Source organism: Crocodylus porosus, unplaced genomic scaffold, assembly GCF_001723895.1.
Source record: "Crocodylus porosus isolate Cpor-Errol unplaced genomic scaffold, CroPor_comp1, whole genome shotgun sequence".
In the NCBI taxonomy this organism is placed as follows: Eukaryota; Metazoa; Chordata; order Crocodylia; family Crocodylidae; genus Crocodylus; species Crocodylus porosus.
Window position 1 is genome coordinate 125,106,281 of NW_017728906.1, and position 21,817 is coordinate 125,128,097.

Below are 21,817 nucleotides of genomic sequence, written 5' to 3' on the forward strand. Positions count from 1 at the left end.
GGCCCCAGCCTGGGGGGACTCGTGGTCCCAGGAGCCACTTGGGGGTGTGATGGGCTGCAGGGATGGATGGAGGTGACAGCAGGGGTGTATGTGGGAGGGAGCTGGGGTGGGGGAAGCACTCCAGGTAGGAAAGGCCTCCAGATCCAGGCTTAGACCCCCCCTGCCCCACTACAGCAGCCTGTGCAGGGGCGGGGCAGCCTGAAAAGAAAGGGCCTAGTTCAGTCCCTGATCCCCAGTTGAGTGCTTTGCAGAATGGGGCAGGGAGCAGAACAGCAAGGGCTGGCACTGCTCAGAGCCACAAAGCAGTGGGTGGGACAGCTGCAGCTGGACTCATGTCCTGGTGCTGGAATGGAGCTGCGACTTGAAGGGAGCTAGTGCAGGCAGGCAGGGGCTGTGGGTCAGGACAAAAGGAAGGGGAAAGCTGTGGGTTGATTGTGAGGGGCAAGGGCAGTGGCAGGGCACTGGCATGTCAGTGCTGCTCCACACTGCACATCCTGGTGAGCAAAGTGGGGTTGGAGCAGCTCTGATTTTTATATGACAAAAAAAAAGGAAATGCCAAAGTGTATAGACATTTAGAATCCATTTTATTATGATGTTAGAGGCACCGGTTGGCTTCCAAATTGCTTTAAATTTGTAAATATATCAATAAAACATTACTCAACTGATTTTTTATATATAGAGGCATTTCATTTTAATAGAAAATAACACTATTTTGGGTGTTTTCATGAGAGAATTTGGGTTTCTTATCAAAGGTTTTGCAATTTTTAAACAGGGAACACCAGGATCTCTGCTGGTGAGACAAGTGGTGAGACCCGGGCAGAGGAGCCTGCCTAGGGCCAGCACCGGGGACCCAGCTGGAGGGCAGATGAGGTGGCTGACCTTTTGGCCATTTGGGTCCAAGAGGACATGCTTTGACAATTCAAAGCAGACTGCTGCAAGGAGCACATCTTTTGGGGATGATAGCTGCCCAGATGGTAGAGCAGGGGCACCCCATCTGGGTCTGGCAGCACAGCCATAGGGTCGCAGGTCCAAGAGGGCAGATGTTGTCACAGGTGGCAACAGGTCACAGCCAGGCAGCAGCCCCCGCTGCCAGACTGCTGCAGTTGGTAGAGGGTGCAGGTGCCACTCCAGGTTAGGGCCAGTTCCGTGCATGCAGGACCTGGTCCAGCATGACAGATGGTTCCCGCAAATGGCACAGGGTCCCAGCTGACAGCCCAAGTGGCCCAGAGCTGCCTGAGGGCATATGGCACCATGCCATGGTGGGCTGGGCCACGCCCGCACATTTTGGCACAGGCAGAGCTGGATGCTAGGTGGCCAGGGCTGAGCCATGCTGCCCCACACCATGGGAGGGCTTTGCCAGGAGGGCCCTAAGTGCCCTGATGGGCGGCTGCTGTGTGATGTGGGCCATGCAGGGGGCAGATGGGGGACTCACCCCTCCCTAACAACCCCCCCTCGCACCCACAGCCCCCTCTCCCGCTCCAGTCCATCCTATCCCAGTCCCTTACTTACCTCCCACAGGGTGGGGGCCATGCAGCCTGTACTGGTCCAGGCTACCGGGCATGTGAAGGCAGCGTGCTTCAGCACCAGGGCAAGGTGCAGCCATAGAAATGCTCTGGACAGCTACCAGAGCATCTCTTTGGAGGACCTGAGCCTCTGATTACCACAGTCCAGAACCGTGCCCTACCCCACTTTTTTTCTTGGGGTAATTTTTTTTTGTTGATACCTGGATATCCAGGTAGCAGATTTGTTGTACCAGATTTTTCAGGAAATCTAGTCTTTAATTCTGTCCTTCTTGGCTAAGTACAGACAGTCCAAAAGCCTGACGAGGAATCGATTCAATCTTCACAGATTTCTCTAAGCTGCGTACATTGAACCAATAATGAACTGAACTGATGTTCAGTTTTCAGTTTGGAAAAGCAGAAGGAGGCCTGCACTCACCCAGGTCATAAGGCAGAGGGTGCTAGAACATGCCTCCCAGCCTGCCCTGAGGGGGAAAAGAGCCAGTCTCCTGGTGCCGGCCCCACAAAGCCCACATCTGGCCACAAGGAAAGGCTCAGACCGCTCCCCAGATGGCCCTGGGATCCCCCCAACCCCGGTCTACCCAGCTGTGGGGAGTGGGGGGGCTCTGGTGGGATGTGCCAGTGGCCTGGGAGGCAGCGGGGGAATACCAGGCTGCTCGGGAGAGATTCCCCAGAGGCTGGTGCTCCCCCCACGTGAGGAGACATTGGGCTTGGGGGGCCAGCCAGAAGGGGGGACTCCTTTTCCCCTCCCCTCAGTGAGTCAGTCATGCTGGCCTGTCCAGGGAGCAAAGGGGCAACCCTGACAGACCAGAGCCTGGGGCCCAGGCTAGGACCTCTGTTCCCCTGCCTCCTCCCATGCTGCCCTGCAGGGCTGACTGGTGCAGATAGGACCAGGCTAGAGAGCAAAGGCATTGCTGCCTCATCTCTGTGAAAGCCATGGGGCAGGGCCAGCCCCAGCTTAGCCAGAGCAGACAGCATAGCTAAGGCTAGCCAACCTGCCCTGCAAGGTGGGGTTAGCAAGCGACCCCAATGCATTCTGGGATGCTGAGAGACTGAGACAACTTGAGTCAGGAGGGGATCTGAGACAGAAGTTTCATAAAATAGTTTAACATCAATCAGCTAAGTCTGATACTATATCCATCCAGATTTATCTTAAACTGGGTTCAGCCTTTTTAAAACCAGTTTATGTGCACTGAACTTCTGTTCTGTTACAGATTTAAACCAGTTTCTGATCACTTATAGTGGCTTATGTGTAATTTCTGTCCCTAGCCCTTAAGTCAATGAGAACTTTGTCATTGGCTCAATGGAACACTTGGCTACATGAAACACTTAATGTGCAGAAGTGCTTAATTCAACTCCACATTAATGCTTAATTCAACTGCACATTAATGTAATGAGCAAAGCATGTGGTAATGCGCAGTAGATTTAGTTTGATGCCAAGTATCATCACTAAAAAAACTATTCATCTGCATAATAAGCAGTTGTGCCAATTACGGTGTGTTTAGTGCCCATCATTTAATGCACTGTAATTATAGCACATCAATGAATGTGTAGACATGCCCAGTGTGTATTGGTCAGATCCCTGAAGTTTATCATAAACTTTTAAAGTTGTGAGTCTATCATTAAGGTCCTGGGTCAGAAAAACATCTTTATAAAAATCAGCATTTAATCACATCAAAGAGAACAAAACATATGTTGAAGAACTGACCCAAATGAGGGCTCTAGGGCTCACAGTTCGTACCAAGAGTATATGCTGACACTAATCTGGTGTCACATTACATCAGCCTAGTCCTCTTTAAGGGAACCTTTTTTTTTCTCTCTTTTTCTGAGTAATTAAAAGAATGTCCTTGTTTCTCTCTCAACAGAATGTCTGCTTTTTCCTTCACAATCTCCTTTGTGTTTATTAGTTTAGTAAATTAGCATATTAGTGTAGTAAATAATATTTAAATCTTCCTGTTCCATCTTAAGCTTCCACAACTCACTCTTCCAACAGATGTAAGCAGGCTTAGCACACTGGGATGACTAAGACTAATGAGCTATTAATTTTCATTCACAAAATTAGATATTATGATAGAATTTCTTGCAGGGCTGATAAAACAAAAAATGTGGTGATTACTCTGGCATTTAGGTAGCTTACATTATAAATGAACAATTTAAAAATATTCTCTAATGACATAAGTGTATTGTATTATAAACAAATAATAAAGCCAGCAAAAAGATGTCTTGTCTATTTGATCTCTACTTTTACCATATGTTTCTTTGCTGAAATTGGATGCATCTATAGCAAATCAGGTACTATGACATCCATAAACTATACACATTGACACAGCAGTCACTAACTTGTATTGAATAGAATTCTAATGCAAATGGTTAGAAGATAAGTATGACTATGCCTGAATAAATGATGCCTGGATTGCTAAGCATTGCTATTTTTAAGTAATGAATTTTAATTTTTCTTTGATTGACTCCAATACACGTTAGGTTATGTGTGCACTTAAAACACATACACAGAAATATATACACAATGCGCAAAGAGGAGACTTTTCATGAAAATCTGAAATATTTGTGGAATTTATTTACAGTGCTTTTCACAGTTTCTCTAAATTCCTCAGTAAATTATCATGATCTTATGGAATTGGGACAAATATCTAATGCCTGAAAATAGCAAACTATTTTATATGCCAATTGCACTTCTAACTATAGATTGTTACAATGTTATTTGCATATACTTCAGAGAAATTGCCTTCTGTATCAGAGAGGTAATCAATTCATGACAACTATTTTGTACATATCTCACAATTTTGCCAGACCTGCCTTAGTACAAATCTGATTATGAAAGGTAAAGTTTATTTGGGTAAAACAGCTACTACAAGGTGCAATCATGGATTTGCATAATGGCAACCATTCCCATTAAGGTCTGCAGGCTCTCTCAAATAGTCTATGGATTCTGTCAGATTCTTTCCAAGTTAATACAACTCCTGTTCTAGTACCATCCTGTCAATGAAAACACTTCCTTCCTTAGCAACTGGAAGTCTCATGGAGTTGGTAAGAGGAGGTGGTAAGAAGACAGATTGTGGTAAATAGAAAAGTATACTAGGGTTAGAATATTGTAGCTGTGATGATGCAGGACATATGCGAGAAGCAAGGTTTTTGGGTGATACTTTTCATTGGACAAACCGTATTGGTCTGTACTGTTAGACAAGCTTTTGGACACAAAGATCAAATCTGGATATGCGGTTGTGGTGCTGCAAGCCTCTTTGCAGGGCCACAAACCACATGTGTTGCATGTTAAACCGCGTGGCAGTGCTAAAAAAAAAAAACCCTTAAAAAAAGTGGCACAAAGCACACCAAAGTGCCAGGACAAATGCAGAGATGGTGAGTAGGCAGCCTGCTAAGGAGCCCACACACTGAGGCACCCTGTATCCCAGCCAGACAGGGAGTGGCATGTTGAGAGGGGGCTGGCTGCTCCCCTGGGCTGGCTGCTCCCCTGTCTCCATGTGCCCACATGCCTCTGCACAAGGGCTCTGCTGCAGAGCCCCTATACTGACACACATGGAGCCTCCATCTCGAGCCACCCCGTGTCCCAGCCAGCCCCCCCTGCAGCACATGGAGCAGCAGGAAAATGTCCTGCTACAAAGTGCATGAGCAGAGGTGTGCATTTCAGCACCAAATAGCAGCACCAATTTGTGCTGCTACTATTTGTGCTGCTGCAAATGCACACCCCTGCTCAGGTAGATGTGGCCAATGTGCTCGTAATTGGGAAAGACAGGACAGAATATAAGCAACTGCATGAGAGATCAGGCCATCCTTTACAACACTGGGGGCCAACCTTTTAAGCAGGCATGCCACAGATTAGCTCATCACCCTCCCTGAATGCTGCTCCAATGCCCTTCTTCTGCCTGATTTGCTGTTCCACTTCCTGTTCCCTGCCCTATCTGCCACTGTACTGCCTGTCCCCTTCTCAAACTACCTCATGCTACAGAAAGAGGCTGTCCTGCAATGCCACTTGTGGCAGTTGGGCCATAAATTGGCCACCCCTGCTGTAGAATATCACTGTCTCAAGGTGTCAACCACTTTTGGTATCCACAGCAGTTTTGTTTCATAATTACATTTCATACATACAAGCAAGGGAAGATACAGGTGGGGTGCAGTGATACGGATGCACTCCCCTTTGGGACTGGATCACACCATGAGAGCCTCTGTAACATGCCCCTTTCTCTCCCCATTCCCCAGTCCCTCACCTGCCACTGCTGCTTTCCTGGGGATGGAGGAAGCACTAGAGCTGTTCCTGCCTGCCCCAGCCAGGCTGCATAGCATCTGGATTCAGCTGGGGATGGGTAGTGAGGAACGGGTGGGGAGAAGGGGGAAATGGAGAGTAGGAGACTTGTCTCTGAGCATAAAGGGGAATGGACAGGGGATTTTCACCAGCTTTAGAGACTTTAAAAAGCCCCTGGAGGCTCCTGCAGCGTGGTTTGACCACACCAGTGCAGCAGAGACTGGAAGCAGGAGGTGCAACCACCTCTGCAGTGTGGGTTGCTGCTCTTACATTCCCCATAGGTCAAATCCTGGAGCTGCCCCTGCCTACAAGTATGAAAATGATGTAGGCCAGTGAAGAATACAGATAAAACACAAACTCCTGCAAGACTGTTTCAGGCTGGACATAAGGAAGAATTTCTTTACTGTCCGAGCCCCCAAGGTCTGGAACAGTCTGCCATTGGAGGTGGTTCAAGCACCTACATTGAACACCTTCAAGAGTAAATTGGATGCTTATCTTGCTGGGATCCTATGACCCCAGCTGACTTCCTGCCCTTTGGGCAGGGGGCTGGATTTGATGATCTCCCGAGGTCCCTTCCAGCCCTGATGTCTATGAAATCTATGAAATCTATGAAAATATCTATACATGTAAATTTTAAAACCAGAAAGGACAATCATGTAGTTGACTTCCTTTATATCACTGGCCAAACAATTTCAGTTGGAAATTTTGATGATATTTGTAATACAAATAATTTATACCTATATTTAGAACTACTTTTATTCTATGAGAGTATGATTTGAAAGAATCAGATGTGTATTTATTTTTCCAAAACATCTCATAATGTTATTGCTTCTCTCCACAATGCTATTTACTAGCACAATGTTACTATAAACACTTAAATCATATAATCATACCACAAAAGTATCTTATAATATGGCTCTCTTGCTAATATTTTTCAGTTTTTTTCTATCTACATTCAGAATTCTGTTCTACCACATTTTAGCTGTTGTGTGAAAGCACAAAAACTGTTCCAAATTCAGGAGACAAGTTGTATTTCTGTATGGATGGAACTATTTATACAGGCAACCCCCGCTTAGTGCTCTTAATTGGTTCCTGAAAAATCAAACATTAAGTGAAATGAGCATTATGTGAAACCGAAAGTATTTGATGACCCAAGATGGTGACCACCATTGTTTGTAATGATCCAAGATGGCAATGAGTGTCACAATGAAACCTGCTGAAAGCTAAGTGAAGTATCAATTTAAAATGAGTGTTATAGCGAAATAGTGCTAACTGAAACAGCATTAAGTGGGGGTTGCCTGTATATGCCTTTACTTTTATTTCAGATCATACTTGGAACCATTATTCTTCATGTACTCCTCCATTTGAAGGATTACAATAGTCTGTATTCTAGGCACTGCACTGAGGTCAGGATTATTTGTGGAACTCTAGCTGCCTCCAGTGATGTCCTTTCTATCCATTAAATAATAAGATGCTCTCTAGAGGTGCTTGTTTGTTGCTTTTTTTTCTTTTATTTCCTTGTCCATATTGTCCTCAGATAAGTTAATTTTAATATTAGGATTTCAGAACTTTCTCTATGCCTAGAATAAACATGCTTTCAGTCCCTGATTCATGTGTAGCTGTTATATTGCATTGCTTCTAATTTCTTCTGCTGTTGCACTATGAAATTCTATGTATTAATGTTTTTGACCCCCCACCCCCACCCCACCTGCCAATGAAGACATTCTGCAGTTTAAATAATTAATGCCATCGTCTTAATTCCTAGTCTGCTACCAAGAAGCATGGCCTCTTCACAGATTCCTTTCTGTTCTTCAATCACTGCATCTATAATGAAATGCTGCATTAATGTACCATTAAGGTTACAAATTTAAACACACAAAATAAAGAAATGGAAGAGTTACAGTTCTCACCATAATATTAACATCACTGCATATGCCTACTATTTCTAATAGCTGGTTGGATTATTAAAGGCATAAATATAAATATATTCTGTACAATGTGAGGATTCCCTACTCCCTTACTAAGGATCATAAGTCTCCTTCTGTGATTTCCGTACTAGTGCTGTCAGCTGCACTGGGAAACAGGACTTCATATTTCTCTCTTATCTAGCTCTCTTCTAGTCTGCCATAACTTTTTAGGTAAGAATTTTTCCAATAAAAATGAATACAGATTTGAGAACAGTCAAGGTTTATGCTAGTACGGAATGATATAGAACACTAGGATGGGCTTTACTATCACATGGGGAGCCTCACAAGATAATCGGTTTTGCTTCCTCCCAGAGAGGATTAGCTGAGAAACAGTAGATCAGCACCTTCTGTTCTTGGACTTTCAAACATTCTCTAGGCTACATCAAGGGAACAGGGAGTAATAATGTCTGGTATAGAGTTAACTTATACTATTTCAATGGAACTTGTACCTCTGTCCTTTAGGCCCAAATATCAGCTTTTTTTTAACCAGTACTGTCTGAGTGATGCCACTTTAAAAAAAAGTTTTTAAAAAAATTTCAATTGGCTTTCTGATAGCTCTGAACCATTTTGGACTGGGAAGAGGGCATCAACAGAGTTGGAAGAAATTACAGAACAGACATGTTGATCCTTTAAAAAAAATATTTGAAGCTTTCTAGCATAAAATGCTATAATAATTAAATCCAGCTCTAAATTTGGATTGTATATCTGATCATGAGAGGTACATGTGATGTCAGGGGACAAAAGAAAGGTACCTAAAAATAAATAATTGTTTGTTTGTTTGTTTTCCTATTCTACTTTCCCTTTCAATGAACACATTTTATTTTAAAGAAAGGACCGCAGTTATTCATTTGTGATTACTTTATGCAATTTATTGATTTTTACATTAACAAATATATTGTATTCCATGTATGTCTTATGTGCGTACCACATTCTGTTCCAGGTGTACATTTGAATAAACCAGGGGAAACCTTAAAGCCACTTAAACCTCCAACACATTTCTCTGACTTTTTCTTAATTAACTTCCTTCTAGAGTGTCTAAACTGTCTTTTCAGTCAGGCAAAGCATTGACTATTTACTGTCAGTGGTCAAAACAATGTTTTTGACTGGTAAAATTCACATCTGTATAGCAAACAAGCATATGGCCAATTCAAAGTTAAATTGAAACTTATATTCACAAAATCAAACTTAGGTGAAACTTAACTCCTACTGTGGCAGACCTCTTAAGAGGATTCTTAAGAGAATTCACCTACTTCTTAAGAGGATTCACCAAGAAGTAATTATTAACTAGTTGTGCTCGCATTTGAATTACTTCCACCTTCATTAAGACTGGAGGCAAAAGTGGCAGTTAGGCTCCAATCTAAAATGTCAAGGTCTTTGGAATAGGGTTTTCTTTGTATCTGTGCTTTCTTTAACCCAGGATGAGATGTTCCACTTGCATCAGCAGCTTGACTACGCTAGACAAAGCAAGTGAATGATTCACAGCTTTGAAAAGAAAACTTATAAGCTGGGATCCTAGTTTTCCCTGATTTAAAAAAATCTCAAATTTTTTAATTAAAAAAAGTAACCCAAAATCCACTTTTTCCATGATTAGAATGAAATGCCACTATTTATATATTAGTGGCAGTGCATTTTACTTTTTTTTTAAATCCCCAATTTTCAGTTTCATCACAGAAAACCAGGATCCCTGTTCATAAGGCAAGAATCCATACAGTTAGATGCACAGATGTCATTATAAGCTTGATTGGTTCCGAATTCAAATATAACTTGAAATCTCTCCATCAAGGTCCACCTGTGGAAGAAAGAAGTAATAACAAATGGTATGACCTCATGAAGTAGCTCAGTTTGTCAAATAGGTCCAATACCTTATCCTCACATACAAGAGAAACCTAACCAAAACTAGTCCAAATAAATACAAAATTTCAAGTAGCTGGGCAGAGTTCTCTTGGCACAACTCTGAACTGAAGATGTGGATTTTGCATCATAAGAAGTCCCTTGATAATGTGAAAATCTGCAGGACAAGATTGTCTGCTTTAAACATACTGATTTCCATCCTATGTATTAATGCTCACCCCCACCCTCAGTGGTAAATATGCACAGTGTTACCTGTTAGCTCTGTGTTCCTGGGGAACCCTGACACAGTACCCAGCCTGTCTGATTTACAAAGGACTCTTTCCCACCCTGTTCTCCCACTCCACTTCTGCCTGAACCAGAATTGATGAGAAGAAGGACTTACAAAAAACAATGAAGATGCAGTGGGAGACACACCTAAACCCCTCCGGACAAGGGTCGGAAACTTTCCTAGTCTCATTTGCATCAAAGATGGAACAGGGAGGCACCTCCATTAGCATTCAGAGCGAAGAACAGAGATTCTAAGGCAAGGACCACACTGAACTCTGGGACCAGAGAAGAAGGGAAGCACTGCATGATGTGGGATCTCTGCTCCAGATGTTACACACACCTCTGCCTGCACACACCCAGCCCAGCAGTTATCAGACCAATTCTGGTGATGAATCCTTTATTACTACCAAAATACTGAATCTGCCTGATTGTATTGTGAGCTCCCTCAGAGTAACACCACCATAGCCAGGAATGACCAGCTCCTATTGTCCAGAATAAACAAAAACTAGTCTGTTATACTCCCTTGAGTCATCATTTACCTGTAAACAAATTTAGTGTTCTCCCTTGAACCATTATTGTTTCCCTATGAGAACCCCCTACCCAAGTGCAAGTTTCTGTTCTGGTGCTTGGATCCAAAAGCTACACCAGCTCCACTGGGACTTCATCTTTTCCTTTTTCTGCCTCTAATACTTTCACTTCTTGTGCTGGTGGCTCTGCCTGTCTCAAGCACCCTGAACCCTAAACTGAACAGGTTGTCTACGAGCTCCATCAAACACTTGGGAACCTCGACCAGTTCAAGCTTCACTGAGTGGTGAGATCCCAACTCTCTCTCTCTCTTTCTCTCTCTCTCTCTTTAAGCCCACTTTCTAAACCTCAGACCTAATTTAATCTCTCTCTCCCCTTCTCCCCTTCTCTCTTACTCCAGGCATAGCTTTCTAAACCTGACTTTTGTCAATCAAACTTGAGCTAGACTTCCCAAATACCCAATTGAAACCATGTAATATTGTAACTGTTTCATTTGGTCATCTTTTCTTGTATAGCTATTGCTAATAGTATCATTATAAGTTTCATATTTCTAGCAATAAAATAACTTTTATGATCACGCTGGTTGCCAAACTTTCTCCGAACCTTGTGTACTCATTCTTTTCCTTGACTTCCCCATTTGCTCTGCAGCAACGCTCCTTGTACCTAAGTCAAAGATTCCTGTAACGCCCAAAAATTCAGTGGGGTCTGCTCATCAAGGGAGTTACTACCAGGACAGCTGTGACAACAGATTGGAGGGGTGTTGAGTCTGTAGTTTATGAGGGTGTCAGCCTGGAAAGGCTGATTGACCCTGCCTACTCAGATGTGTGTCTGACTGCATTTTATTGTTGCCCTGCTCAGCTAAATCCTGTGCTGAGTCTGTGGCATATGAGGGTGTCAGCTTGGAAGTGCTGATTGACCCTGCCTTCATGGATGTACTCTGTTAATCTCTGTGTGTGTGTTTGACTGATTCTGTGACTGGAGGACCCCAGCCCTGTTGAAACTAAGCCCTGCAGGGTAGCTCCACTGGGGGAGTTGGGACTTGTAGAAGGGAGAAATAGAGCACAAGTGAAACAAGCAGTACTTTGATAGAATTACAGAGACCCCAGAACGTGACTCTAATAAATGAGCACACCCCAGGTGGGACAGGCAAATCTGGTAACAACAGAGGAAGCATTTGTCATAGTCCACAATATAGGAACAACATTTTTAAAAGAGGGGAAATAAATCCTCACACCTCATGGTATAAGACAATAATTGACTTGCTGGGGTCCAAAAAAAAAACAACCCATGTCTAATTCGTTAAGTTCTGCTATAATTGTCTACTGTGACATTTCTTCCTCTGAAGCATCTTGTTGCTTGAGTAACTTGACTAGATAGCCATTTCATCCATTATAAAAGAAAAATTCCTACAAGATAATTCATATAAAGTAACATTAGGCAAGTAAAAATTGTAATCCATTTTCCTCTTGCTAGCAAGTGTTTTAGTTGCTAAATTTATTCTACTGTTACCGATTCATTGGCACATTACATATGTCTAGCTTATAAATATATTTTTTTAGCAAATCCATTTTTTTCTGGTATATGCTAGTGGAGGCAGTATTAGATGCAAGATAAATGACGACCAGCCCTCCTAAAGCTTGTGTACACAATACAAAAGAAAAATAATATGATTCTTTTTTTTAAGCTATATGTAGGAGTTGTTCTAGGTATGAAGATGTCCACTTAATCAAAGACCTGAACTAAAACTCTACTGATACCAATAAAAGATGTTCATTGACTTCAACATGTATTGCATCAGTATTATAGTTTATTATTTTAGTATATTCTAGCTTGATTTGGGAGGATAATATTCTTTTCCCATCCTAATAAACAGGACAGTTTTTGCTCAACTATCAAATTGTGTGCAGAGCTAATAATTATTATCAGAAAATATCTTCTTATGGTGCTTTCTGCTATGCCTTACTGATCATCTGAAGAATCCAGTGCATAATGTTTCATAGATGTAATACACAACTGCTCCTCAAATTTTGCTGCTGCTCATAATTTGCCCTCTGTTTTTGATGGCCTTATGCATATTAGCCTCTCCAGCTGCCTCCCATGAAGTGACTCAGTTTGAGTTCATAATAGATGAAGCTGCTGAAGTAAAATGGTCACAGGCACAGAGTTGTTCCATGGTGTTGGAGCGTTAAAAGAAGAAAGTGTCACAGTAGCACTTTATCAAGACTGAAGTATACAGAACAAATGGAATAGGTAGAATTCAAAACAAATCGAGAACTTTTTGGGGGGGTTGCTTTGCTTAACATGAAATGAATAACTGTGCTTAATCCTGAAAGAAAGCCACAGACTAGTCACATGAGACAGTTTCACGTATGTTTTATGCATTTATTGAACTTGTGCTGGCCAGTGCAATGATGGAAGAATTCTTATATATGCCCAGCAGGAGTCTCCCTGTGCATCTCTACAGTGCATAAGCAAGTTATGCTATGTAATAGTGACTCTTCCTCCTGCTATATTAGCATGTACGCCCCTTACAGAAAAGGTCTATCCTGATGTATATGACCTTAAGTATTCATTTTTTGCATTTACTTACCATTTGTATTCTAATTTCACCTGTGGCAAAATAAGATCACCACGATACAAATGCCGCTGCTGGAAATGGGCAGTGGTGGGGGGTGTAAAAGAGGAAATCTATACTTGGTATATAATAGCTAAATGGCAGTGGAATTGTTTTTGCCCCAGTGGGATAGGGGGCAAGGCTACAAGCCAGAGCAATTTTCCTTCAGGGGTAACATCTCACTGAACCACTCTCACTTCAGCTCATTATAACTTGCCCCCATATAGCTTTCCCTTCTGTTTGCCCAGTGGGTCAATTTTTTAAAGACGGCCTGATGAGCACTCTAGGAACTTGCTAACCTAAGGCCTGGAACTAGAGCATTTTGCTCAAAAGCAGGAGATACAGTTTCCGGATGATGGGGGCCTAGAACTTGAATCTACTACTCCCTGGAAAAGTGCCCTGACTATTAGACTATCAGAAAAGCAGGAAGCTCCTCCTCCCCACCAGCATTCATGGCTTTTCTCTGATTTGGGTTTGGGGACTCCTATGGCATTATATGCATAACTGGTTCTTCTATTCCACCCCAAAGTCTACAGAGCCTACATTGCAGTTAGCTAAGTTTGCTCAGAAAAAAAAAATTACAGAGCAAGGAAAACAACACATTCAAATAGAACCCAAACTCTGAGTAAGGACTACGGAGAAACATAAAATGAAAGAGGATTTAACCTACCGGGCTCACGGCAGGGAACAGGTGTGGACAAAGGTCATCTAGCATGTCATATGCATTGTGCTCCAAGGTATCCAAAGCATTTTATCATGGGCTTACTACTTGCTCCAAATATGGGGCCAGTAAGGGGGATAAAAATGTCACAAGCGGTGAGAAATACATGTTTAGCATTGCCTAGGAAAGTATACTACAGCCCTCCCTAACTTATCTCTGAGCAAGACATATAAAAAAAAGACACCTGTAACTGGAATGGAGTCAGGATTTCACCATTAAATCCAAGTGAGGGAAACAGATAAAGGTTTTCAGCACCTATCCACATGACAGACCTCTGCTCTGATGCATGCTAAGTAGGAGCCACCTGTATCTGTGTTAGAGCAGACTCGATTAATCAAGTCTCCTGTGAGTCTGCTGGAACATGCAAATTAGTGCATTCCAGCAGGCTCCATGTCATGTGTATTCAGCATCCCTGCATTTCAAAATGGCAGTGGGGGCACTTTAAAGCTCATCAAATGAGCTTTAGTTAAAGCACCTCTGCCACCATTTTGAAGTGCAGGACACTGAATACACATGACGCTGCAGGTGCTTTAATTAGAGTGGCTCTCTCATTAAAGTGCCGCCCTCCCTCCCACCCCAGAGCATGTGTATAGGCGCCCTTTGTTACCATGATCAGGGTTTTCTGTATGCATGATAATGTGGAGTTAGTAAGCCTCAGCATTTTTTAACTCTGAAGAATTACAGGCTAACTATTTATTGAGTAAGATTACCACATTTATTTAAATCCAAGATGACTTTCATAGTAGGTAGGGTCGGAAGGGACCTGAGCAGATTATCAAGTCCAACCCCCTGCCATGGGCAGGAAAGAAAGCTGGGGTCAAACGACCCTGGATTAGTGATTATCTAGCCTCCTTTTGAAGACCCTGAGGGTAGGAACGAGCACCACTTCACTTGGAAGTTGGTTCTAGATCCTAGCCGCCCTGACTATGAAGTAGTGCCTCCTGATATCTAGCTGAATCTACTCTCAGTCAACTTATGGCCATTATTCCTCATTACTCCCAGTACTGCTTGGGGGCAACAGGGACTCTCCCATAGCCTGCTGGTCCCCCTTGGCCAGTTTGTAGACAGCCACCAGATCCCCCCTCAGTCTTCTGTTGTGGATGCTGAACAGTTTCAGGTCCCATAGCCTTCGCTTGTAAAGCCTGACTTGCTGACCCCGATCATGTGAGTGGCCTTCCTCTGGACCCTCTTGATGCTGTCCACATCCCTTCTGAAGTACAGCACCCAAAACTGGATGCAATACTCCAACTGTGGCCTGACCAGTGTTGCATAGAGGGGGAGGATCACCTCCTTGGACCTGCTCGTGATGCATCCGCAAATGCATGACGAGGTGCAGTTAGCCTTCCACATTGGCAGCCCATGTTCATTTTTGAATCAATAATGACACCAAGATCCCTTTCTGCCTCTGTGCTAATGTGAAGGGAGCTCCCCAGCCTGTAGGTATGCTGTTGGTTCTTCCTCCCTAAGTGCAGTACCTTGCACTTGTTAGTATTGAATCCCATCCTGTTCTCATCTGCTCACCCCTGTAACCTGTCTAGATCTAGTTGCAGTCTGTTCCTCTCCTTCAGCCTGCCCACTTCTCCCCACATCTTAGTGTCATCCACAAATGTGAACAGATTCTTTTCACCCCCTTGCACAAGACACTGATGAAGATGTTGAACAGTGCGGGCCCGAGGACTGAGCCCTGGGGGAACCCACTGCCCACATCCCTCCAGGTCAAAAAAGACCCATCCACCACCGCTCTCTGGGTGTGGCCCTCCAGCCAATTTGTGACACATCTGACTGTGTAGGCATTGATGCCACAGTCACCTAATTTCTTAATGAGAATGGGGTGAGAGACAGTGTCAAAGGCCTTCCTAAAGTCCAGAAAGACTGCGTCTACCGCAACACCTACATCCAAGGATTTTGTGACCTGGTCGTAGAAGGCCACCAGGTTGGTCTGACAGGACCTGCCTCGAATGAACCCATGTTGGTTGCCCCTAAGCATGATTTCCCCTGCTGGTCCCTCACAGATGTGCGCCTGGATAATTTTCGCAAAGAGCTTCCCCAGGACCGAGGTAAGACTAATGGGCCTGTAGTTTCCTCAGTTCTCCTTCCTCCCTTTTTTGAAAATGGAGACACATTGGCCCTTTTCCAGTCCTCCAGCACCTCACCAGAGCACCATGAGTGCTTGTAAAGCTGGGTTCTGCAATGACCTCTGCTAATTCCCTCAGCACTTTGGGGTGGAGATCGTCAGGACCTGCTGACTTGGACACGTTTAGTCCCACCAGAAGTTCCCTAAGTCCTCACTGACCCTGGGCCTGGCAGCACCTCCCCTGGGTACATCGGGGATCCCAGTGGGGGGGATGCCCTGGTTCCTGCTCAAAAGGATGGAGGCAAAGAAATTGTTAAAGAGATTAACTTTGTCATCTGGTGTGACCACCAGATTACCTAGCATATCCTGCAGTTACCCCATACCTTCTTTTTACCCACTATATATTTAAAAAAGGACTTCTTGTTATCCTTGATCCAGGACACTAGTCCCAGTTCCTTCTCTGCCTTAGCCTTCCTAATAGCCCCCCTACAGTCCTGAGCAATGGAGGTATAATTCTCCTTGGTGATGGCCCCTCCTTTCTATTGGGTATAAGACTCCTTTTTAGCAAGGAGACATTTCTGGATGCTTTTGATGAACCATGGGGGCTTTTGAGCACTCTTGCCCCCTTTGATCCATGTTGGGATTGTCACCCTTTGAGCTTGGAGGATCGTCTCCTTAAGGAACGACCACTCTTTCTAGACTCCCAACTCCCCTCTGGGACCTCAGTGCCTCCTGACTATTCCCCATACTGCATTGAAATCCACCCTCCTGAAGCCTAGGGATGGTGAATTCCAGTAGGCAATGATCTCTATTGCCCAGGTGGTCGAGAACCCGCAGTCCACTCACCAGGTCATCACCCGTGGCCAGGAATGGGTCCAACAAGGCATTTCCCCTAGTGGGACTGTGCAGCTCCTGAGTTAGATGGAGGTCCTGTAACTCAGCTAGGAACCTCCATGAGCAGTCAGACCTGGCTGACTGCTCTTCCCAGCAGATGTCCAGATACTTTAGGTTACCCGTGATGACCATGTCCCTTGACTTAACTGCCTCCACAAGCTGACCTCAGAATTTCCAGTCCAGCTCTTCCCCCTGGTTGGGTGGCCTGTAGTAAACCCCTACCATTAAGTCCCTTTCCCGCCTACCACCTTGTATACGGACCCAGAGCACCTTAGTCTGCCCTTCCTCTGCCCCAGTGCTGTTTGTTGAGGATGTGTATTGCTCTTTGACATAGAGCGCCACACCTCCACCTTTCATACCTGTTCTATCCCTCCTGTACAGCTTATAGCCCCTGATGTTTACTGTTTCTATTTAAGACAACCCCCTAGAAATTAGATTCTATATATGGGAAATGTATGAATTTGTTATAATTTTCCATGTACAGAATCAAATTATTGGAGGGATGTCTTAAATCCATCCCCCTCCAATAATTAGCTGCATCAAGGAAAGCAACAACAGAAGGCATGCTGAGCAGTGTGGGAGTGGTGGCAGCTGGAAGGGTAGGCAGTCTCTCTGCCCCCAACCATTTGTCCCCCTGCAACCTGTCCCTGCTTCAGTGCCTGCCCCCAGCCTGTGTCTACAGCCTTTTGCCCTCTGTAGCCTCCCTCTAGCCTCTGCTGCCCCACAGTCTCTGCCTCCTTTCCCCATGCCGTTTACTGTCAGGCATAGCTCTGGCCCCATCTCCAGCTCCATTCCCTCCTGAGCATGGAGCACATGGAAGCTCTGGTCCCTGCCCAGCCATGCAGCAATGTCCTGGGGCTGGAGTTACCATAGCTGCTGCTGTATAGTAGGGCAGGGACCAGAGCTTCCATGTGCGCCAAGGAGAATGGAGACACAGCCACACTTGAAAGTAAGCAGCAGGGAGGGAGCAAGGTGATGTTGGGGGAAGGCAAGCAGCAGAGGCTGCAGGGGGAGATGGGTGTGGGTCAGGCAGCTACTGAAGCTTGGACTCTGGTCCTGACCCAGGCTTAGGGCTGGAGTCAGATCCACAGCAGCTGCATGCCCTCCACTTCCATATTGTATTCAAATCCTAGATGAGGGGCTTTCTCCCCACCCCATGTTGAATGGATTTGATTAAATACAGTAAGTACTGGGGATTGATAGAACTTGCAGAATGAATTAGTTCAAAAGATTTTTCCTTCATTCCTGTTACTGCTTTAGTTCTACTCTTTCCTTGGAGACATGTTCCCATTGGACTTTTGATGAACAACCCCATGGCAATTTAGTAGAAAAGGACCCACTATTGTCACAAATGAATGTGCTTGACAGATAATGCTTTGTAATATGAACAAAGAAGTGCTCTCTGATTTTGTGTAATACATATCACAAAAGTAGATATAAGCAATTCATGTAAAGGGTCTTTGAGAGGGTATTTTTTGTGCAATAAACAGGAAAGATAAATCAAGTAACAGTTCTACCATTGGGAAACCAAAACACAGCACCATAAAAAAGGGAGAAGAATGCAATCAGGCTCAAATCAATTTCTTTTCATATGCCTTCAGCAACTGTTAATTCAACAGACAAGCTCTTCTAGATTAAAAGAAACATGCAGATCACCACAAAGAGTTTTTTCTTAAAAGCTCTGGTGATCTGTGATTTATTTGCTGTTCTCATGGTGGTAGATGCCCCACCTTTTTACTTCTTTGAGGCTAGAGACCTGTATCGACTAGTTTTAAGAATAAAAAATCATAGAAACTGCCATTTGTGGCAGCCTCATAAGAAGGAAGAAGTAACTGTAGCCATCCTAGTAGAAGCCACTTATGTATAAGATCTAGCAGTCACCAGAAGTCCAAAGTTACCAGCTCTGGTAAAGTACAAAAACCTCTCTCTCTCATTAGGGACATAGCTCTATATAAATTCACAAAATTCTTTTGACCCTCAGCTGTCAAACATCTAGATGTTTAAAACTCAGCTTCCCAGTGAAAGAGATACTAAAACTGCAGAGTTTCAGTATATTCTTTTTTGAAAATTGCTTTTTTTACACATTTACATGACTCTGATATAACAGAATTAAGCAACATGCAGGCAACCCTCCTCTTGGAAATATCAACACAATATCACAGACCAAGTTGCAGGTAGCAACTACCTTAAGGTGTTACTCTAAGCAGAGCTTATAAACCAGCAAACAAACTAATGCTGCATGTAGAGCTCCCATTCTTCCAAAGCTGCCTCTGTAAAAACATCCTTGTGTAATCCAACCATTACACCACCACAGTATATCTTCTCAAGACTCAGAATTTACTCATGCAATAAATCTTGCATATTGTTTCATAGTGGCTGCATCTACACATGCTCTTTAATGTGCAGTTGACTGTTTTACTGTGCATTAAAGTGGTGCATAAAAACACATGCTATTGTGCTAATGCGCAGTAAAATAGGTTACTGTGCATTGAGCAACACCTAAAAAGCATGCACTTGTGCTACTGTGCATTAGCACAGCCTAATGAACATTAATTTAGTACCTCAGGGCACCTATATATGAGCACCGAGGATGCTCCAATGCACTGGAATTCCAGCCCATCAGAGCAGATTCAATTAATCAATTAATTGTGGCAATTGCCATGCTCCAACAGCCTCCTGAATCTTATGTATCAAAGTCCCCATGCTTAAAAATGGCAGAGGGGGCTCTTGATCTAAAGCTTGTTGAACAAGGGTTCTTGGCTTGAGTCTTCTCAGGAGTCTTGGCTGCAGGTTTTTCTGGAGTCTTATCTGCTTTCTTAAAGGCAGTGTCCAAGGAAGTTTGGACAGATGTTTTCCAGAGATGGGCAACACAGCAAACTTGTTCTCTGGCATGGCATGGTGTCAGATCAAGCGTTGTAAAGTCAAAACTGACATCAGAAAGTCGAAACAGAGTGTCATTTATAAACATTGTAAGTGTGAAATGTTGTAACTCAAAACATTGTAAGTGAAGGACTGCCTGTAGCTAGAAATATTTTGATTTTTTTAATGGACCATAGGGTCAGCACCCCAAAATTGTGCTCTGGACAATAAAATGAATTCTACTATAGATCTACAGAATCATAATGCTGCCAAAACTGTTTTTCTGTCTGTCTTACTGTAAAAAGGTAAAACTCAACCTGTAAACAACTGGGGCATAGGCAATCTGACCTAATGGTTAGACCACTGATGGAAAGCAAGGGCCTAGGGCTGGGGCAGAAGCCATATTACTGAAACTAGAGGGAAATCCAAGGATTAACTCTGCAACACAGTCCATGGTCAGGATCCAGGGATCAGATTCTGAGTACCAATCCAAGGGATAATCCATAGGGAGAAGTCAAGAGCAGAGCCAAACTGGGGTCAGGAGCCAGGGAGCAGATTATTGAGAAAATCCAAAGCTGAAGCCCAGAAACAAGCCAAAACCAGAGTGCAGGAACCAGGCCTGCAGACCCAGGGCTCCAGATGGTGTTAAATGGATGGGGAGCACTCCCAGCAGCAACTGGCTGACCTGCTCCACCAGGCTTTAAACTAAGCCCTCTGGGGGATGGGGGGACTACCACCACTGCTGGCCTGCTGAGCAATCCTTGCAAAGCCAGCAGGCCAAGGCACTTAAGAGAACCGACCTCTGTCCCAGCCCTGGAGCAACCTGTGGGCAAGGCAAGGGGCCCCAAGGGGACACTTACATGCCTGTACACCAACTAGGAGCTTGGGGAATAGACAGGAGGAACTTGTCCTCCTGCTCAACACAAATAGTTATGGTGTCATAGGGATAACAAAGACCTGGTGGGACTCCATCCATGACTGGACCATGGGTATAAATGGCTATACCCTGTACAGGAGGGATCGAGTGGACAGAAGGGACGGAGGTGTCAATCTCTATGTCAAGGAGAATTATGCATCCCTACAAGCTGACATCGGCACCCAGGGTGGACAACTAGAGACCCTTTGGGTTAAAATCCGTGGGGAACATGGCACAGGAGATACAATGATGGGAGTCTACTACAGACCTCCCACCCAGAATCAAGAGATTGACCAGGAGTTTGCCAGGGAATTGGCTGAGGCTGCACGCTCCCGGGCCATGGTTGTCATGGGGCACTTCAGCTACCCAAACATCTCATGGGAAGAGCACTCAGCCAAATCTGAATGGTTGCAAAGCTTCTTCACATGCGTGGATGAGCTCTATCTGACTCAAGAAGTCTATGGGCCAACAAGAGGCAAAGCACTCCTTGACCTGGTGCTGGCAACTGGGGAGGACTTAATCAGTGACTTAATGATTGAAGGGAAGCTGGGTGACAGCGACTATGAGCTGATCACCTTCACTGAAAAGCTGTCAAGTCAGTCAGCAATACAGAGGTCCTCGACTTCAGGAGGGCTGACTTTGACAAGCTCAGAAGGCTTGTCAGTGAGGCCCTAAGGGACCATGACCCCAAAGGGAGGGGAGTCCAGTAAAAGTGGTCACTCCTCAAGGGAGCGATCCTAAGTGCACCAGCTAAGGCTATTCCATCTTGAAGGAAAGGCAGCAAGAGGGCACAGCAGCCTCCTTGGCTCTCCAAGGAATTGGCAGTCCTCCTGCACCTAAAAAGACAGACCTACAAAGGATGGAGAACGGGATCCACCTCTAAGGAGGAGTACTCTGCACTGGTTCAGACCTGCTGGGAGCAAACCTGGAAAGCCAAGGCTGCCATGGAACTCCAATGGGCCACAAGTATCAAGGACAATAAAAAGTCCTTTTTTAGATATGTGGGGAGCTGGAGAAAAAGAAGGGCAACATTGGACCCCTGCTAAACCAAAAGGGAGAACTGACGACCAATGTCCAGAAAAAAGCCAACTTGCTAAATGGATACTTTATGTCAGTCTTTCACAAGTCCCATGGGACACCCCTACCCATTATGGGACAGGGGCACCTAAGTGAGGGTGGTTTCTTGCCCTCCATCAATGCTGACCTTATGAAGAAACAGCTTGAGAGGCTGGACACCTTCAAATCAGCCAGCCCTGACAATTTACACCCCAGAGTACTCAAGAAGCTGGCTAGCATCGTACCTCAGCCCCTGGCATGGATCTTCAAGAGATCC